The sequence below is a fragment of the Dasypus novemcinctus genome, chromosome 6, assembly GCF_030445035.2.
Source record: "Dasypus novemcinctus isolate mDasNov1 chromosome 6, mDasNov1.1.hap2, whole genome shotgun sequence".
NCBI classification, from domain to species: domain Eukaryota; kingdom Metazoa; phylum Chordata; class Mammalia; order Cingulata; family Dasypodidae; genus Dasypus; species Dasypus novemcinctus.
In genome coordinates this window covers 45,395,042-45,413,793 of record NC_080678.1, presented here as the reverse complement: position 1 = coordinate 45,413,793, position 18,752 = coordinate 45,395,042, and the positions used below count along the sequence as shown (strand labels likewise).

The following is an 18,752-nucleotide window of genomic DNA, read 5'->3' as shown; positions in this document are numbered from 1 at the left end:
ACCTATAAATCAAAAACAATCAATGGTGTATGCACACAGAGTAACTAATGTTTGGGTGTTTTGTTTCTTTGGCTAAAATTGTATTCTAGGCAGCTAGAGTATAAGAAATAGTACATGATGGGCATCAGATTATCTACTTCAAATCCCAGGTTTTGCAGTAATCATCTGTGTGATGCTGAACAGGACTCGTGTTCTCCCAGGTCTCCTTCTCACCCATTTGCTTTTTAGAGGGGTGGGATAGGGGGACTTGCCATTAAAAGGAGTATGACTTTTTTGAGCATTTATTAATTACTTGATGGAAATCTTATCATTCAAGATGTATGAATAATTTTTTAAGTTGGCTATTTTTGTTTAAACAGCTGTGATGTCAGTTCAGTACATTAAAATATTTCAAAATGCTTCAATTTTCAAGGAAGAAAAAAGATGTTAGTGTTTGATAAAGCATAAAAGGAGAGATATTTTTAATGAAAGACACTGAATATACAAATTAATTTCAAATCAAAAGTTCCCAACTGATAGTCTGAGAATTGAGAAGGTTGAGCAATTTTGCTGATAAAACCTTTTTCTTCAGTAACCGCCTAGAGGGCAGTTCTTTTAATTTAAGTATGGTTAACAATATCTGGACTACAGGTTGCAGCCATGGAAAGGAGGAAAGCAAAACTTAACAACAATTTTGTTCAATCTTTATCACTTGATCAAAGTCCATTCAGGAACGTTTTAAGAGAATCTACCTGACTAGACACTTTCTAAGGTCCAAGAGTCACAATTTCAATGGGTAGAGAGTGTTACAAAGATTTGGACTGATGTTCATATTTGCCTTAGTGAGAAGAAAAGGCTCAAATGGATCTAGTTGTGGTCCTGTACTCTGCCTTTCCTCTTTGCTTCTCCTTTCCCTCTAGAAACTGACTTATATGAAGGGGAAGCTCCCTCCTGGCCCACTACTCTCCCAATTATTGGAAATATCCTATTAGTAACAATTAAGGACATCAGAAAATCCTTAAGCAATGTAAGTATGTTTTATGCTCCTGCAGTGCCTTGCAAAAGGTAAGTAAATTAACCTCTAAGTGGAACTAAAATACGTACTTGGAGGCAATATTTTAAAATAGATCATTGTAAAGTAAAAGTTCCCCTGTAAATAGTGTGGTTTTGTTGCTTTATTTTGTTGTTTTTCTGTCATATTAGAAATAGTAAAAGAATTAATGCATTTTGTGGGAAGAGAAACTTAAGGCGTTGTAAGGTACAATCAAATTACAAAATGGTTAAGTAACGAAAGTAGGGAATATGCTGTCCTACATTGATTCTCAGCCTTGGCTAAGATTTTTAGCTTGATGGTTAAGCTAATAGAAGTGTTTCTGTGATTGAAGATTTCATTGTAATAAGTCATCTACTGTCTAAACCCTGTGCCCTCTTCTGGTTAGCCAATACAATTAAATTTGTCTGAGAAAGCCAACTAGGCCTGATTTCAAGGAAATAGCTATGGGAGCTCAGGACCAGTGTGAGTGATAAAAGTGAGAGAAATAAATCAGTCAGGTTCCCCTGGGTGGGAGCGGAAGTCTTTTGGACGCTGCAAGAAGCTGCTGCCTGTGGCCTATGAAGGCTGCAGTGTGGAAGCAATTGTTCTTCCAGGACATGCTGCCTGTCCTGGCACAGCCCCTGTGGAGAACACTCTCTTCTCTGTTAGCAATACCAGCAGAATTCTAATGGGCCAGACTTAGAATCCTCTGTGGTGGTTTTCAAAAATACAGATTTCTAGTCTTCATCCCAGACCTCCTAAACAGAATCCCCACAGGAAGAGTTTGCCAGGTGATCCTGATGCAGTCATTGGGTTTGGATCAAAATGGACATTGCGAACTGATGGGTTCATCAGGCATCAGTGGTCAATCAAACATGGTTGAAATGTGGGTCTTCTATTTATTAGGTGGGGAACTATGAATACAATATTTAAATTGCCTAAACTTCAAATTATTTATCTGTAAAATAGAACTAAATAAAGCTAGCTAAAGCCAGAGATAATGCCACTTCCTGGGACATCAGGGAACCCTCTGTAAACAACCATCATGTTTACATATAAACTTCAGAATATTTTCAGTGACATATGGCAGACTATAAACATCAACAATAGATGATTAAAATCATCCTACCTAATATATGCACAATATCAGGCCAAACAGTGTCTTCTTTGCTTATATCTGTGATTTCTTACTATTTTCCAGCTCTCTGAATTCTATAGCCCTATGTTCACTCTATTTTGGCATGAAGTCTGCTGTAGTTTCATATGGATATGAAGCAGTGAAGGAAGCTCTGACTGATCATGGAGGGGAGTTTTCTGGAAGGGGCAATTTCCCAGTGCTGGAAAAACCTAGTATAAAGGACATGATAGGTAGAAGTCTGCCTGTGTTGGCCATGGTGATGGTAGGGGATGGGGTGTTTGAAAACAGATTTGAAGAGCTCCTCAGCACAGCTTGGTGCATAGCATAACTCCCCACTGTCAGCATCCCCATCGTTGCCATGGATTTCCTTCCTATTGTTCATTTCCCTTCTTTGTAGGAGTCATTTTCAGCAATGGAAAGACATGGAGGGATCTCCAATGCTTCTCCCTCATGACCCCGAGGAATTTTGGGATGGGGAAGAGGAGCATTGAGGACTGCGGTCAGGAGGAAGTTCACTGGTGGAGGAGCTGAAAAAAAACAAGGATTGGTGAGTCTTTATGCTGTATCACTGACCTTCTCAAAATGCCCTCTTGTCTAATGACAAATCTGGAGAGCTTTCAGGAGAGGCTGAATCTTTCCTATAGGTCCGAGGATAAGCCCTCAAGTGGAGGAGGGTAGGAGTTTCGCAGAGCCCCAAAGGAGCTTTTATGTATCTGTGTTTGTGTGTGTGTGTGTGTGTATTTGTGTGATTGTGCATATCAGAACATCATGAAAAAAAGGGTTTTGGGTCTCATTTTCTTAAAGAGTTAAAGAGCCATGTTTCCCCCTTAGCTTCATGTGGGTACCTATTTAAAAAGAGTTCACCAGGGAGCACTTATCCATGGACACCATGGGAACAGCTTCATCATGGCCCTGCAGGGCATGAAACAAGGGGCATGTGCTTTTCCTCACTGACTTGACTGAGGGTTTCCCCCAGGACTCAGGCCTGCAGTTCTGTCCAGTCATTGTGCTTACCTGTGGGATTCCCAGGGAAATGCTCACCATGTGACTTCCCTCCAAACTCAGGACTATTTGTAAACTATCAAATTGAATTGTTTAATGTTCCTCAACCTTACACAATTGATTTATATAAGAAATAAATGTCTCTCAGGGTTTTCTGTGTATAGGATCATGTCATCTGCAAATAATGAAATTTTGACTTCTTCCTTTCCAATTTGAATGCCTTTTATATCTGGTTCTTGCCTCAGTGCTCGAGCAAGTACTTCTAAGACAATGTTAAATAGAAGGGGAGAGAGTAGGCATCCTTGTTTTGTTCCTGATCTTAGAGGGAAGGATTTTAGGATTTCACCATTGTAAACAATGTTAGCTGTGGGTTTTTCATATATACTCTTTATCATGTTCAAAAAATTTCCTTGTTTTCCAATCTTTTGGAGTGTTTTTATTAAGAACAGGTGCTGTATTTTGCCAAAAGCTTTTTCTGCATCTGTAGGTATGATCATGTGATTTTTTTCCTTCAATCTGTTTATATGGTGTATAACATTGATTGATTTTCTTATGTTGAACCATCCTTGCATACCTGGAATGAATCCAACTTGGTCATGGTGTATAATTTGTATAATGTGTTGTTGAATAGGGTTATCAAGTATTTTTTGAGGATTTTTGCATCTAGCTTCATTACAGAAATTGGTCTGTAATTTTCCTTTCTTGTGGTGTGTTTATTTGGCTTTGGTACTAGGGTAATGTTGGCATCATAGAATGAGTTCGGTAATTTTCCTTCTGTTTTGATTTTGGAAGATTTTTAGCAGGATTGGTGTTAGTTCTTTCCAGAATGTTTTGTAGAATTCACCTGTGAAGCCGTCTGGCCCTGGGCTCTTCTTAATTGGGAGGTTTTTAATGACTGATTTGATCTCTTACTTGTGACTGGTTTGTTGAGATCATCAATTTCTTCTTTCATCAATATAGGCTACTTACATGTTTCCAGGAGTTAGTCCATTTCCTCTAAATTGTCATTTTTGTTTAAATATAGTTTTTCAAAGTATCTTCTCATGATAGTCTTTATTTTTGTGGGGTCAGTGGTGATATCTCCTTTCTCATTTCTTATTTTGTACATTTTCATCTTTTCTCTTTTTTCCTTTGTTAGTCTTGCTAAGGGATTGTCAATTTTATTGATCTTCTCAAAGAACCAACTCTTGGTCTATTATTTTTTCAAGTGCTTTCTTATTTTCTATTTCATTTAGTTCTGCTCTTATCTTTGTTATTTCCTTCTTTCTTCTTCCTGTGGGGTTACTTTGTTGTTTTTTTTACTAATTCCTCCAAATGTGCAGTTAGTTCTTCAATTTTTGCTCTTTCTTCTTTTTCAATGTGTGAATTTATGGCTATAAATTTCCCTCTCAGTACTGCTTTTGCTGCATCCCATAACTTTTGGTATATTGTGTTATCATTTTCATTAGTTTCAAGGTAGTTATTAATTTCTTTTGAGATTTCCCCTTTGACCCATTGTTTTTCTAAGAGTGTGCTGTTTAATTTCTGTATCTTGGTGTGAAATCTGTGCCTCTGGCCCTTGCAGATTTCCAGCTTTACTCCACTGTGGTCAGAGATATTATTTTGTATGATTTCGATCTTTCTGAATTCATTGAGCCTTTCTTTGTGGTCTAGCATATGGTCTATCTTGGAGAATGATCCATGTGCCCTTGAGAAAATTGTATATCCTGCTGTATTTGGGTGTGATGATCTGTATATGTCTATTAGATCCAGCTCCTCTAATATACTGTTCAAATATTTTGCTTCTTTAGTGATTCTCTTTTGAGATGTTCTGTCCAAAGTTGATAGTGGTGTATTAAAATCTCCCACTATAATTGTAGAGGCATCTATTCTTTCACTTAGTTTTTCCAGTGTTTGCCTCTTGTATTTGTAGGCACCCTTGTTAGGAGCATAAATATTTATAATTGTTTGTTCTTCTTGAGAGATTGTCCCTTTCACTCACATGAAATATCCTTCTTTGTCTCTCACAATTGTTTCACATTTAAAGTCTGTTTTGTCTAATATTAATATAGCTACTCCTGCCTTTTGTTGGTTATTGTTTGCTTGTAAGACTGTTTTCCATCCATTCACTTTCAGCTTCCATGAATCCCTGGGTCTAAGATGTGTTTCTTGTAGACAGCATATAGATGGGTCATATTTCCTTATCCAATGTCCCAGTCTGAATCTTTTGTAAGGTGAGTGTAATCCATTGACATTCAGTGTTATTACTTTCAAGTAATTTTTTATGTTAGCCATATTTTGATTGGACTTGTGTTTGCCATATTTTGTTTGTTTTTTTCCTTCTCTTTTTTTTATTTTTTGTTCCTCTTACACTCTCCTCCAACTCTGCCTCTCCTGTTTTTTCCTTTTTTCCTGCAGAACTCCATTTAGTATTTCTTGAAGGGGAAGTTTCTTTCAATTTCTGTTTATCTGTGAATATTTTTAACCTCTCCATCATTTTTGAATGCTAGTTTAGCTGGGTAGAGTATTCTTGGTTGGAAACATTTTTCTTTTAGTGCCTAGACTATATCATACCACTGCCTTCTTGCCTCCATGGTTTCAAATGAGAAATCCACACTTAATTTTATGGAGCCTCCCTTGTATGTAATGGTTTTCTTTTCTCTTGCTGATTTTAGAATTTTCTGTTTGTCTTGAGCATTGTATAATTTTACAAGTATATATCTTGGGGCGGGCCTGTTGGGGTTTATGGTGTTTGGAGTGCATTGTGCTTCCTGGATATGTACATCTGTCTCTCTCAGTAGATTTGGGAAGTTTTCAACCATTATTTCCTGCAACACCCGTTCTGTCCCCCTTTCCCTTCTCTTCTCCTTCTGGGATGCCTATAATACATATGTTTCTGCATTTTGCATCGTCATTCAGGTCCCTAGGTCCTAGCTGGATTTTTTCTATCTTTTTATCGATCAGTTCTACTATCTGTTTGATTTCAGATGTACTGTCTTCCATGTCACTAATTCTCTCCTTTGCTCTTTTAATCTGCTGCTATTTGCTGAGAGTGTATTTTTGATTTCTTAACTGTGGTGTTCATTCCCATCATATCTGTTATCTTTTTGCATATGTCTGCAATTTCCTCTCCAAGTGTTTTCTTCATATTGTTAAACTCTTCCTTTACTTCATTAAGTTGGTCTCTAATATATGTTTTGAGATCTTTAATTACTTGTTTGATGTTCTGCTCCCCTTTCAGGTTTTTAGTTTGTTCATTGGATTCGCCATGTTTTCCTGATTATTGGTTTGGTTTGTAGTTTTTTGTTGCTGTCTGGTCATCATTTTATCTTGATGGGTTTAATCAGTTCATTAGCTTCTTTGTCTAGTCTTGGGGATTAATTAGTTTTTGTTTGTGCATAAGTGTTATGTTTTCTCTTTGTCACTTTGTTCTTCTTACTCTAATTTCTTGTTGCTGGCTAAGTTTACTTTGAATGAAAATATTAGGGCCAGGGAAAGCAAAATGAGTAAGAACGAAAATGTGTAAAGTAGTATTGGTAATTAATGTAAACAGAGCAACAATGTGAGATCTGGGAGAATAGATATTAGACTCATGTAAGTTGTGTAGAGTTATAGCAGTAAGTAGAGTACCTATAATGAGATAGTCAACTGAATATGGGAAGGAATATAGTATGAATTAAAAGGCCAGTGTTTTCATAAGAGAGGGAAAGAGAAAAGAAAGACAATAATATTAAGAGTGGGTAAAAGACAGAGAACAGAACAAAGGTATTAGAAATTAAAAGTTAGACAATTTGGGGACCAAAGAAAGGGAGGTGGAATGTAAGAGAGTCAGTAGATGATGGAGGATAGCAAGATATGGGGGAAAGGGGATAGTGTAGGTGTCCAAAATCAATTCACACAGAAATGAGGAAATGGGGGATGAGGAAACACAGTAAATGTGATGTGCTCCCTGCAGCACCTATTGTATAAATAAAATAAAATAAAATAAAATAAAATAAGAAAAATAGAGAAAAGAAAAAAAAGAGAAGAAAAAAGGGGAGTGGACAAAGAAAAGGGAGGGAAATAAGCAAGAAAAAAAAAAGAAGAGGAAAAAAAAAACTAAATAAATGAAAAGGACCTTGGGGAATATAATGGGAGAAAAGACCAGGAGATAATGCAATATTAGCAACCAAGACAATTAAAAAAAAAAGAAGAAAGAGAAAAAGAAAAAAAGAAAACACAAACGCCAAGGGCTGGAACAATCAAGGACTTCAGATGGACCTCAGGGCGTGGTGGATTCAGGGATGGGAATTCTGTGATATTGCAGACTCTGGAGTGTGGGCCACCAGGGTTTAGGGGAAACAGACCTGGGAACCACACATCCAGTTAACAGGGAGCAGCCTGGGAGCACCTCAGTGCAACACAGCCTTCAGGGATCCCCACAGCTGGGCGCCAGCCCTAGGGGGAGGGGTCACACCCACAAACGCTGACCTCCATGTCAGAAACCCAAAATTCCATTTCTTGCAAGAATCTCCTCCATCACTGTCTCACCAAATTGACTTCCAGACACCTCCTATCCTGCAAGCCTCCAAAACAGCCTACTGGGGGCACCACTGTACTACAAACAATCCAGGGACTGCTGCAGCTGGGCCGCCAGCCCTAGTGGGAGGGACTCTAGCCGGAAGCTCTGACCTCCATGTCAGAAACCCAAAATTCCACATCTTGCAAGAATCTCCTCCATCTCTGTCTCACCAAATTGACTTCCAGACACCTCCTGCCCTGCAAGCCCCCCGAAACAGCCTGCTGGTGGCGCTGCTATACTACAAGCAGTTCAGAGACCACCACAGTTGGGCCAGCAGCCCTAGGAGGAGGGGCTGTAGCTGGAAGCTCTGATCTCTGTGTCAGAAACCCAAAATTCCACGTCTCTCAAGAAATCTCCTCCATCACTGTCTCACCAAATCGACTTCCAGACACCTCCCACCCTGCAAGCCCCCAAATAGTCTGCTCAGGGCTTGGGAACTCCCCAACACAGCAAAGTCTCCAGGAATCGCTGCTGCCAGGCCGCCAGCCCCAGGGGGAAGCGTCCTGTGCGCAGCCCCGATTTCCTTGGAAGAGACACAAAATTCTACCTTTCACAAGAATCTTCTCTGTCATCATCCCACTAAATTGACATCCAGACACCTCCTGCCCTGCAAACACCTGATTATAAAGAATTTGTAAAAGCATCTTCCAAACTGAAGCATTTAAATGGCTCCAGTTCTAAGAAGTCATTATTAACTAGAAACTTAGATTGATATTAATGGCATAAAGTAACTTCCTAGCAATGAAACCTGTCTGAAAGCCAGCTCAATGTGCATATTCAAGTGGTGGTAATAAAAGTTACCTTGATTCCTTTGGGAATCTTCAGTTTTCATTTTAAAAATGGAAAAAAAAAATAGTTTGCCTCTACTGCTGAAGTAAAATACCTGCTAATTAACATCTTCATGGTAAAAGTGTAGAAGGAAAAAGCAAAGTACTAAAAAGTTAAGTTCATTTGATATGTAACACATTGCATTGGAAATGTTTAAAAGGTATATAAAAATCGAGGGATAGACTTCAGCATTGTCAAACTCTCTTGTGCATTCAAACAGGCCTTGAATACACTGCAGGTTGCCTCTCCATATGAGTTACTGGCTAGTTTGTTAATCAACCCCTAAAGCAATAAAAGCACAACATTTCAGGTTGTGCTCCTGAAATCAATGGAAACTACATTGCAGTTTCAAACTCCTGAAGCAGCCAACTGTGGCTCAATATAGCCAGATATACAATGTGTATCACATCCAGACTGGCACTGTTTCATAGTGTTCAAAAGCACTATGCACCAGGCTGGTGGGATATTGGAAACTACCTTCTTAGCTTCTCTCTTGGATCAATGGTGCTGTAGCAAGCTCATCATGTGAAGGACATACCAAGTGGAGCCATAATCACCAGAGTACTGTAAGTAGAACTTAAATAAAAATGGGCATATGGCCTGCTCCCATGGAGAGATAACATGTAAGGTATTACAAACCTGAAAGTTGAATTTATTAATTGCAGCTCAAAGACAAAATTATGCATTGAGTAGTACATTAATTGGTATTAAATACTATATGTCTGATGATTATAGTGTTACCTTTTCTATTAGATCATGTAAAGAAGAACATTGAACATGTTAAAAATCCTGGTAAACTTCTTTTTCTAAGTAATTAATGAATGTGCTTAACCCAGGTCTCCCTCCTACCCCTTATTCCAACACCTATACCAGTACTCGAAGTTCCACAGTAAACCCAGGATGAACAAACCAGGACAGCTAGCCTGGGGTTCACCCTGGAGGCTGATGAGTGGGTTGTTAATAATACTCAGGTCTACCTACCAGGAGGAGGGCAACGCAAAGTCCTTCATGGACTTCACCAAGCCACTCATCTGAGGAGGGATGTCCTAACTAGCTTAGCCAAATGGGTTTTCGAAGGACAGGGCCTTCAAAAGTTACCAGGAGTTGCTCCCTTTATGCAGTTAATAACACAGACAACAGGAGGCTTAACTATCCTCCTCCTTTAAAACCCCCTATCCAGATGTGGGGATCATACCCTGGGGAGAACTGGCAGATAGACTTCACCCACATGCCATCTTGCCAGGGCTATAAGTACCTCTTGGTACTGGTAGATACTTTCATTGGGTGGGTGGAAGCATTTCCCATCAGAAGAGAAACGGCAACTGAAGTGGCTAAAGCACTCATGAAGGAAATAGATGCCAGGTTTGGATTGCCTAAGTCCCTCCAAAGTGATAATGGGCCAGCCTTTACTAGTAAAATAACTCAAGGTCTATCAGCTGCCCTTGGAATTAAATATCATCTCCATAGTTCCTGGAGGCCCCATTCCTCAGGGAAGGCAGAGAGAGTTAACCATACTTTAAAGCAAATTCTAGCTAAACTCTGCCAGGAAACTGCATCACCTTGGGTCACCAATTTACCCGTGGCCTTACTAGGGCTACGTTAAGCTCCAAAAAGACCCACTTCAGCTTAGCCCCTTTGAAGTCATTTATGGATGGCCTTTCCTTACCCAGGACCTCGTACTAGATTCAGAAATTCAAGATCTCACAAAATATTTTATCAATCTAGGAAAAACTCAACAAATCATCTAGGAGTTTGGAAACAAAATTTTTCCTAGCCCCAACCCTGAATTATCTTTACCTAAAGTTAAACCTGGAGACCAGGTTCTGATCAAACTCTGGCAAGAAAACAGACCTCACTCTCAATTACAATCTAGATGGAAGGGACCTTATCCTGTGATTTTAATCACTTCCAAAGCAGTTAAAGTTAAAGAAATAGCCAGCTGGTGTGTTTATCCTGAGTGAAGCCAGCTGTCCAAAGAAGTATCAACTCACCCAAAACACCTGCTGGGTCATACAAGTGCCAGTCATTGGATGGCCTAAAATACCTCTTCAAGAAATGAAGCTAAGTATCATCTAAATCTCTAACCCATCACTTTAAAAAACTCTTGTCTGTTTTCTTTTGAACAAAGCAATGTCCCTTCTCATTCCCCTCGTAGCTGCTTTAAGCATAACCACCACCATCGAAACTTGGGGTCGGCAATCATACCAAACCCCATTATCTATTTCAGTTGCTCCCTAGAAATAACAGCATAGATGAAACCAGTCATGCCTTAGAAGCTCTAAAGCAGCAAGCAGACTCTCTTATTGCTGTGGTGATGCAAAATCGCTGGGCACTTGACATGCTAACTGCAGCACAGGGAAGGATATGTCCTTTCCTTAATGAAAAATGTCATCTCTATGTAAATTGCTCTAAAATAGTCCTAAACAGTATTCAAAACCTGCAAAAAAATCCACTGAAGTCAGGGAAATGCTGCCTTTATAAACACCTGACCTTTTCTACTTCTGTGGTCCAGTGTCCTCTTAGTGGAACCATATATTCTCAAAATTATGATCAATTTTATTTCTTCCAGGATCAACATCTTGTTAGCCATATGGGGACTTCATCCAACTTCATACAGGATGCCAGATCCATCTTCCTCCTTTCGAGATAGAGTAGCAAGAGAGTTCTATACCTTGTCAGGTAGGATCTAAAAGCCCCTAACCAGCAGGAAGTAGCTACAGAAGAAAGATCAACTTCCATCAGGACCCTTTTAAGATTAAAGGTGTAAAACTCTCTGAGGGGGGACTGAGGCAGGCTAATAAAACAGGGAATTAATAGACAAATGTGGAACCTGGCAGAGAGTCCACATGGACATCAGTAACCCCCAAGATGGCTGCTGGAAGACAGCACCCCCAGGATTCTGTTATCCAGAACAAAGACTTCTTCCAGATGCAAAGAAAAGCCCCAGATGTTCCCTAGGGACATTATCATTGGGTCCTCACTAGAGGATTGATGAGTGGGGTAATCAATCAAAAGAGCAAACATCTGGAACCCCTTCCCTGCCATTAGCAAAGTGGTGAAATAATTAATAGCTTAAAAAGCAAGCCATGAGGCCTGAGTGCTCTCGCCCTGCTCTCTTGCCTCTGGACCCATCCCTGCCCTCTGTGTGCTGCTCTGGCCACTTTTCCTCTGCCACATGGCCATGCAAGTAAACCTGGGGATTTATAATCAATAATGGGGAATTGTAGCTTGTTAATCAGCTCTCTTTATCCCTTTTCACCCCCTTCCTCTCTACCTGGGATCCAGCTCTGTTATTTTCTCCCATTTCTTTCCCCTCCCTACCTGAAAAAATTACTGGCCTGACTCAACCAGCGTACTCTTGAAATTCATTTCTTCAGCATAGCCAGGAACCTAGACAAAATGCAGTAACAAATAGGGAATTTGACAGGCGAAATTTTTTTCCTTGTGTGCCTAGGGGGTGGTGGACTAGGGGTAGCGAATTCTAGGGATGCAAAATGGATTGTTGGTGCCATGTGACTCCTTTGTCTATTCTTGTGGGGAAATGAGCTGTATCTGAGCACGTAGGCTATGGATGGGGGGCTCTTCTATGTTATGCGAAGGAAAATCACTCTTTTTACCCATTATGAACCTTGTGATCAGTTAATCATTATAAACCTTGCAAGGAAGAAACTTCTAACACCACCAATACCACTTGTAGGTATACACCCAAAGACATGAAAGCAGGGACTCAAAAGATATTTGCACACCAACTTTCCTCAGGTAGCTAAAATAGAACTGCTACATGATCTGGCAATCCCTGACTAGGAATATATCCAGAAGAACCAAAAACAGTGATGTGAACAGACATTTTGCACACTGATGTTTATAGTGGCATAATTCACAATTGCCAAAAGATGGAAACACTCCAAGTGTCTGTCAACTTATTAAAAAAATAAACAAAATGTGATATATACATTCAGTGGAATACTATTCTTCTTTTAGAAAAAATGAAATTTGGGAAACATAATGATAACTTGGATGAACTTTGAGGACATGGTGCTGAGTGAAATAAAGCAACACATGGACTTAAAACCTATAGTATATATAACTAGGAGCCATGATGCAGGCTGAAATGAAAGAGGTACTATGTTTAATATACATATAATTTTTAATTGCCTTGACTCTAAAAGTGTGGAAATTGATAGAATTGATGGTAAAACATTATATTGAGTATAACTAACACAGCTGGTTTGTAAAGGGATGACTGAAAGTTGTAGTCTAGGGATGTAAATATCAACTGCAAGAAAGCTAGAGAAAAATTTATGGACTGAATAACATAGGTAACCTGGGGGTGGATGTGGATTTTGGTTAATAGCACAAATACAAGAATACTCTTCTATGAAATAGAACAAATGTTTATCACTATTACAAGGTAGGGAGGATATGGAGATGCATGGGAAAAACATAGTTAATGTGATTTATGGACCATAGTTAATAACAATATTGTTATATTCTTGCATCAGTATCAGAGAAGGTGGTTTGTTCATAGGGGGTATAGAAAAAATATACCAACTGTGTGCTGTAGACCATATGGTTGCTTTATTTTTATTGGTAATGGCCTGATTATGTTCTCTCATAATCTCTAATAACAATGTAATGTATTGATGAAGGGCTGTGTTATGATAATTCTGCACGTTGTGCATGATCGATTTCTAAGTTCACACCTTCTCTCTAAATATATATATTTTTAAAAATGAGAAATATGCTTAATTTTAAAAAAGAAGAGGTAATATAAAGATCTAACTACACACCAGGAGGAATGAGAGAAATAACAGAAAACTAATTACAAAGCAAACTGAAGAAAAGAAATAACATATAGTAGAACAGGAATAAATGAAATTGAGAACAAAAAAGAAAAAAACAATAAAATTACCTAAACAAAATCTGGTCTTTGTGAAGATTAATAAAAATTACAAACCCTTATGTAGAATAGCAAAGATAAAAAGAGAGAAGAAGCAAATAAATAAAATCAGAAATGAGAGAGGGGATAACACCATTAACCCTGCAGTAAAGAAAAATGATCTTAAGAGAAAACTATGAAATGTATGCCAACAAATAAGACAACTAAGATGAAATGTGCAAATTCCTTGAAACCCAGAAGCAACTTACACTGAAAATAGTAGGAATGTAAGACCACATGAGACCAATCACATGTAAAGAGATTGAACCAGTCATCAGAAACATCCCAACCAAGTAAAGCCAAGACAAGACAGCTTCACAGGTGAATTTGCTTAATCATTCCTAAAATAACTAATGCCAGTCCTACTCAAACTCTTCCAAAAACACTGAAGAGGAGGGAACATTACCTAACAAATTCTATGAAGCCATTAATACCAAACAATGCTAGATAAAGATACCAGAAGATAAGGAAATTCTAGACAAAACTCTATTGCATTTAGATAGAAATTCCTAAACAATATACTTGCAAATCAAAATCCAACAAAACATTAAACAAATTATATGCAATGATCAATTGGGTTTTTGGAAGTGTAGACCAACATAAGAAAATCAATTAATATAACACACCACATTAACAAATCAGAGGGAGAAAATGACAGGATCATCTCTATTGACCCAGAAAAGGCATTTGACAAAATCCAACATCCTTACTTGATAAAAATACTACAAAAGACAGGAGCAAAGCAAAATTTCTGAAAATGATAATTGACTCATATGGAAAACCCACAGCTAATACCACACTCAAGAAGCCCGGAATCTTAAATCTTAGTTCTATTCATATGCTGTTTGAGCCCTGAATCTCAGCAGAGGTGCAGCCAATACCTACTCTCCAGTTCTCTGGACTCGCCCACGACAATTAACAAAAGGATGATGATGGACAATGCCCATGCAAAAAAACAGGTTGCATCTGCAACTGCAAGCAAGACTGTTCCATTCATCTGCCACAGGGGATTTAAGCAACCTCTCAATCCAAAACCTAGTGGGCAACACCATTACAGAACATCAAGATAGAGGAATGAACAAACCTAAGGGGGAAATGCAACCATGGACTAAAGTAGATTTATTATTATTCCAGCAATGGAACAACTTGTAACATTGCTATACAGACATTCTCCACCAGAGGCTCTGAGGGAAGGAGAGGGAAGAATTGGTAGGACATGGGAATTGTCCGCATAACATAGCAATGATGGTTACAGGCCATTATACATTCTGCCAAAACCTATAAAATTGTATGATGCAAAGTATAAAGTATAATTTAAACTAGACCGTGGTTAGCTTCAAAGTTTCAATATGTGTTTATCAATTGTAGCAAATGTACCCCACTAATGAAACATGTTGTAAATGGGGAAAAGTGGTGGAGGGGAAATAAGTCGGGTAAATGAGAAACTTCTTATATTTTCAATGTAACCTTTATGTAGTCTAAAGCTTCTTTCAAAATAACATTTTAAGAAATGGCACCCAAGGAAAAAAAAACTTCAACAGCGTACTTTGCAGAAATGGAAAAGTCAATCATCAAATTTACTTGGAATGGTAAGGGGTCCTGATTTTCAAAAAGATCATGAAAAAGAAAAATGAAGTTAGAGGACGCTCACTACCTGATTTTAAAGCATATAACAAAGCTCAAAGTTAGTAGTGAAAGCATCACAGTGTTGGCACAAGGATAGACAAAATGACCAAAGGAATGGAATTGAGAGTTCAGAAATGGACCGTCACATGTACAGCCAACTAAAATTTCAGGAGGCTTCCAAGTTCACTCAAATAGGACAGAATAAGCTCTTCAACAAAATGGTGCTTGGAGAACAGAGTATCCATATTTAAAAGAGGACCTCTATCTCACATTCTATGCACAAATAACATAAAGATGTATCAAAGACTTAAATAGGAGACCACCAAACTCCTAGAAGAAATGTCAGGAAACATGTTAGCAATTTGTGTGAGACAACAGTTTCATGGTTCACTTTATACCTAATCTAGGTACAATGAGAGAAAACTAGAAAGACAGTTTAGCAGCTCCTGAGGAGGAAGCTAATTATAGAATTGCTAAGAATAAAATTGTCAGTTATACTGTTTTACTCTGAGTCTTCTCTGAAAGTACATGCAGCCAGATGCAGTCAGACTTCTTAAGAAAACAAAGATAGAAAGAAAGAAGAAGTATTTTACATGAGAAGCTAGATAGAAAATATGTTCTGCCTGTCAATTAACATAATTCTGGTAAGAAGGTAAAGGTAGGACATAGTAAGTGTCTCAACAGAGAAGGCCTTTTGCCCATCTTGAAATTTTTAGCTACGTGCTTCCATGGGATAGTCATGTATCTTTTTGGGCAAAGGTATGTTTCCTAGATAGTAGCATTTTTTTTTTTATAAAGGAAGAAGTTAACACATTTTTATTTCCTGCCAACATTATCACTTATGTAGAAAAGCCTACAGAAACTACCAAAATAATACTAGTAGGAATAAGTCAGTTAAGTAAGGATACAGGTATTAGGTCATTGTAACAGAATAAAGCCCAGAAATAGGTGTACACATTACAGTCAAATGATTTACCGTAAAAAGGGAAAGACTAGTCTTTTCAGTAGCTGGTACTGAAATGACTTGATATCCATATGTGGAAAAATGATCCTTGAATTTACCTAATTCAGCATAGACCCTTATCTATAATATGTCTAAAAGTAAACATATAGGAATCTGGGATAGGCAAAGGATTCTTGGGACAAAAAAGTACTAATTGTAGAAGAAAAAACTGATATATTGGAATTCATCAAATTTAATTTCTGATCACAAAAATGCAGTGTTATTAAAGTGAATAGATGGCACAGTCGTAGAGAAAATATTTGCAGTATATATTGCTGAGAAAGGACGTGTATACAAAATATTTAAAAAGTGGTATGATCCAATAATAAAAAAAGAACAATCCATTTTAAAAACAGGAAAAGATCCTGTAAATCTTCTTCATGAAAGAAGTTATAAGAATGGCCAACAAGCCATATCAATAGTCATCAAGGAGATATAAAATAAAACCACACAGAGGTACCATTTTACACCCACTAGTGTTCCTAAAATTAAAAGATTGTCATTAGCATGTGTCACAGGGGATTGTGGAATTGCAGAAAGTCTCCTATAATTTTTAGTGGGAGAAGAAAATGTAAATTACTTTCAAATATAGTTTACTTTCTCGTACAGCTATCAAAGATACACCTATTCTATGAAAAGAAATCGCATTTCTCAGTAGTCATCCACAAAAATTGAAAACATGTCCTAATGATATGGGCATGAATGTTTGGAGCAGTTTCATTACTGATAACCAAAAAACAAACTAACAAAAACCAAAAACAGGTCAAATACCCATCAACAAGTGAATGTATAAACACATGAACTATCAGAAAAGGAAGACTGCTCAGTAATAAAAAGGAATGATTTATTAACAGGCTAAATAAAATGAATAATTTTTTTAAAAATTCTGAATAAAAGAAGCCGGGCACAAAAGAACACGTTCTGTATAATTACATTTATTGAAGTTCTAGAACACACAGGAAAAAGCGATATAAAGGTTGCCTTAGGATGGATTTGGGGTATTTTTAACTGGAAAGGGGAAGACGGGAACTTTCTGCTTTAAGCGGGTAGCTTTTTTAAAAATATGTTTTTATTATCTTTATTTTAAAGGTACATAGATCACACAAAATGTTACATTAAAAAATATAAGAGGCTCCCATATACCCCACTCCCCATGACCCCCACTACCCCCAACATTGATAACTTCTTTCATTAGTGTAGTACATTCATTGTATTTGATGAGTACATTTGGGAGCATTATAGTCTATGTTGTAATTTACACGCTCTTCCAGTCCATTCAGTGGGTTATGGCAGCATATATAATGTCCTGCATCTATCCCTGCAATATCACTGAGGACAATCCAAGTCCCCCAAATGCCCCCATATCGCACCTTTTTATCCCTCTCCCTGCTTTCAGCAACTCCCGCGGCCATTGTTTCCACATCAATGATATTTCTTCCCTTGCAAGAGTCACAATAATTCTGTAGTAGACTAGTAGTATGTCTACTCTAATCCATATTTTATTCCTCCATCCTCAGGACCCTGGGATGGCAATGTCCACTCCACCTGTAAATTGATAGGGGACTTAGATCTCACAAGGCTAATGGATGGAATTCTCCAGCTTGCAGCTATGGATTATATTGATTCCTTCTTTGGAGCTTGACCACCCTCACCTCCCTGTAAGCTGACCTAGGTAAGTACAACAAACCAGAGAGAAGGTGTTGCACCTCTACTGAGGATCAGGTCCAGGCTGACACATAGACAGTCCGGAGATTCAAGTCTCCTGAGCATACACCAATCCCAGTACCAACCACAGGTTCAGAAAAAGTGACCGAAAAGGCATTCCTAGAGGTCACATCTGAGTCCAACTCCATCATACTCAGGAGCACAAATTCCAAAGTAGGGCCCACTGACAATGCACTGAACTCCAGAACCATCAGTCATGACCACAGGACGTGGGTGTCTCTGTAGACCTCAAGAGCTGGAGTTGTATCTGCTTTGGCTGTCTCCGAGATCCTGCTGAAATGTGCATAAGTGCGATCCCTCTGATGAACACACCACTCATTTTGATGTCTCTTAGGCATATAAACTTTTGTCTTTACTATTCCCCCCCTTTTATTCAAGGTCTTTTTCTAGCTGCATCAGCAGCTGGTGCTTGGTAATAATCCAATGCACCTGGGAGGCTTATCCCCAGGAGTCATATTGCACACTAGGGGGAAGAAAATGCATTTATATGCTGAGGTTAGCCTAGAGAGTGGCCACATTTGAGCAACATGGAGGCTCTCAGGAGGTAACCATTAGACACCCTGCAGCTCTAGGACTAGTTGAAATTTCAGGCACACTGGCTCATAAGCATAGTCATCAGTATTAAGGGCCCATCATTGAACCCACCTTCTTCATTGGTCTTTGCCCTTGTACTTGGGGGATTGTGCTGCTCCACTGGGGAGTGCAACAGTTTCCCAGCATGGGAACTCAGCACTCCCTCAGTCATCGTGTGAAACTCTACACCTATGTCAATATCCAACGAGCATACAAACATATAAACATATCTATATACCCAATATGCAAGCCTTGGAGAACTCCCTCCCACCCATGCATAACCCCATCAATGTCACCCGAAGCCAGCGTTCCTCCCCTGCAATAGATGAACCCTCCGTGATCCAAAATTCTTAAAAAATGAAGTCT

The 18,752-nt window shown here is 38.6% G+C and overlaps 1 long non-coding RNA gene across 1 annotated transcript; it reads left to right on the top strand.

The window, feature by feature from the left end:
- Positions 1-756: 756 nt before the first annotated feature.
- LOC111760520 (uncharacterized) lies at positions 757-17,758 on the top strand. Its single transcript, XR_002794183.3, has 3 exons — positions 757-1,006; positions 2,548-2,697; positions 17,606-17,758. It is a non-coding gene; the product is annotated as an uncharacterized lncRNA (long non-coding RNA).
- The last annotated feature ends 994 nt before the right edge of the window (positions 17,759-18,752 follow it).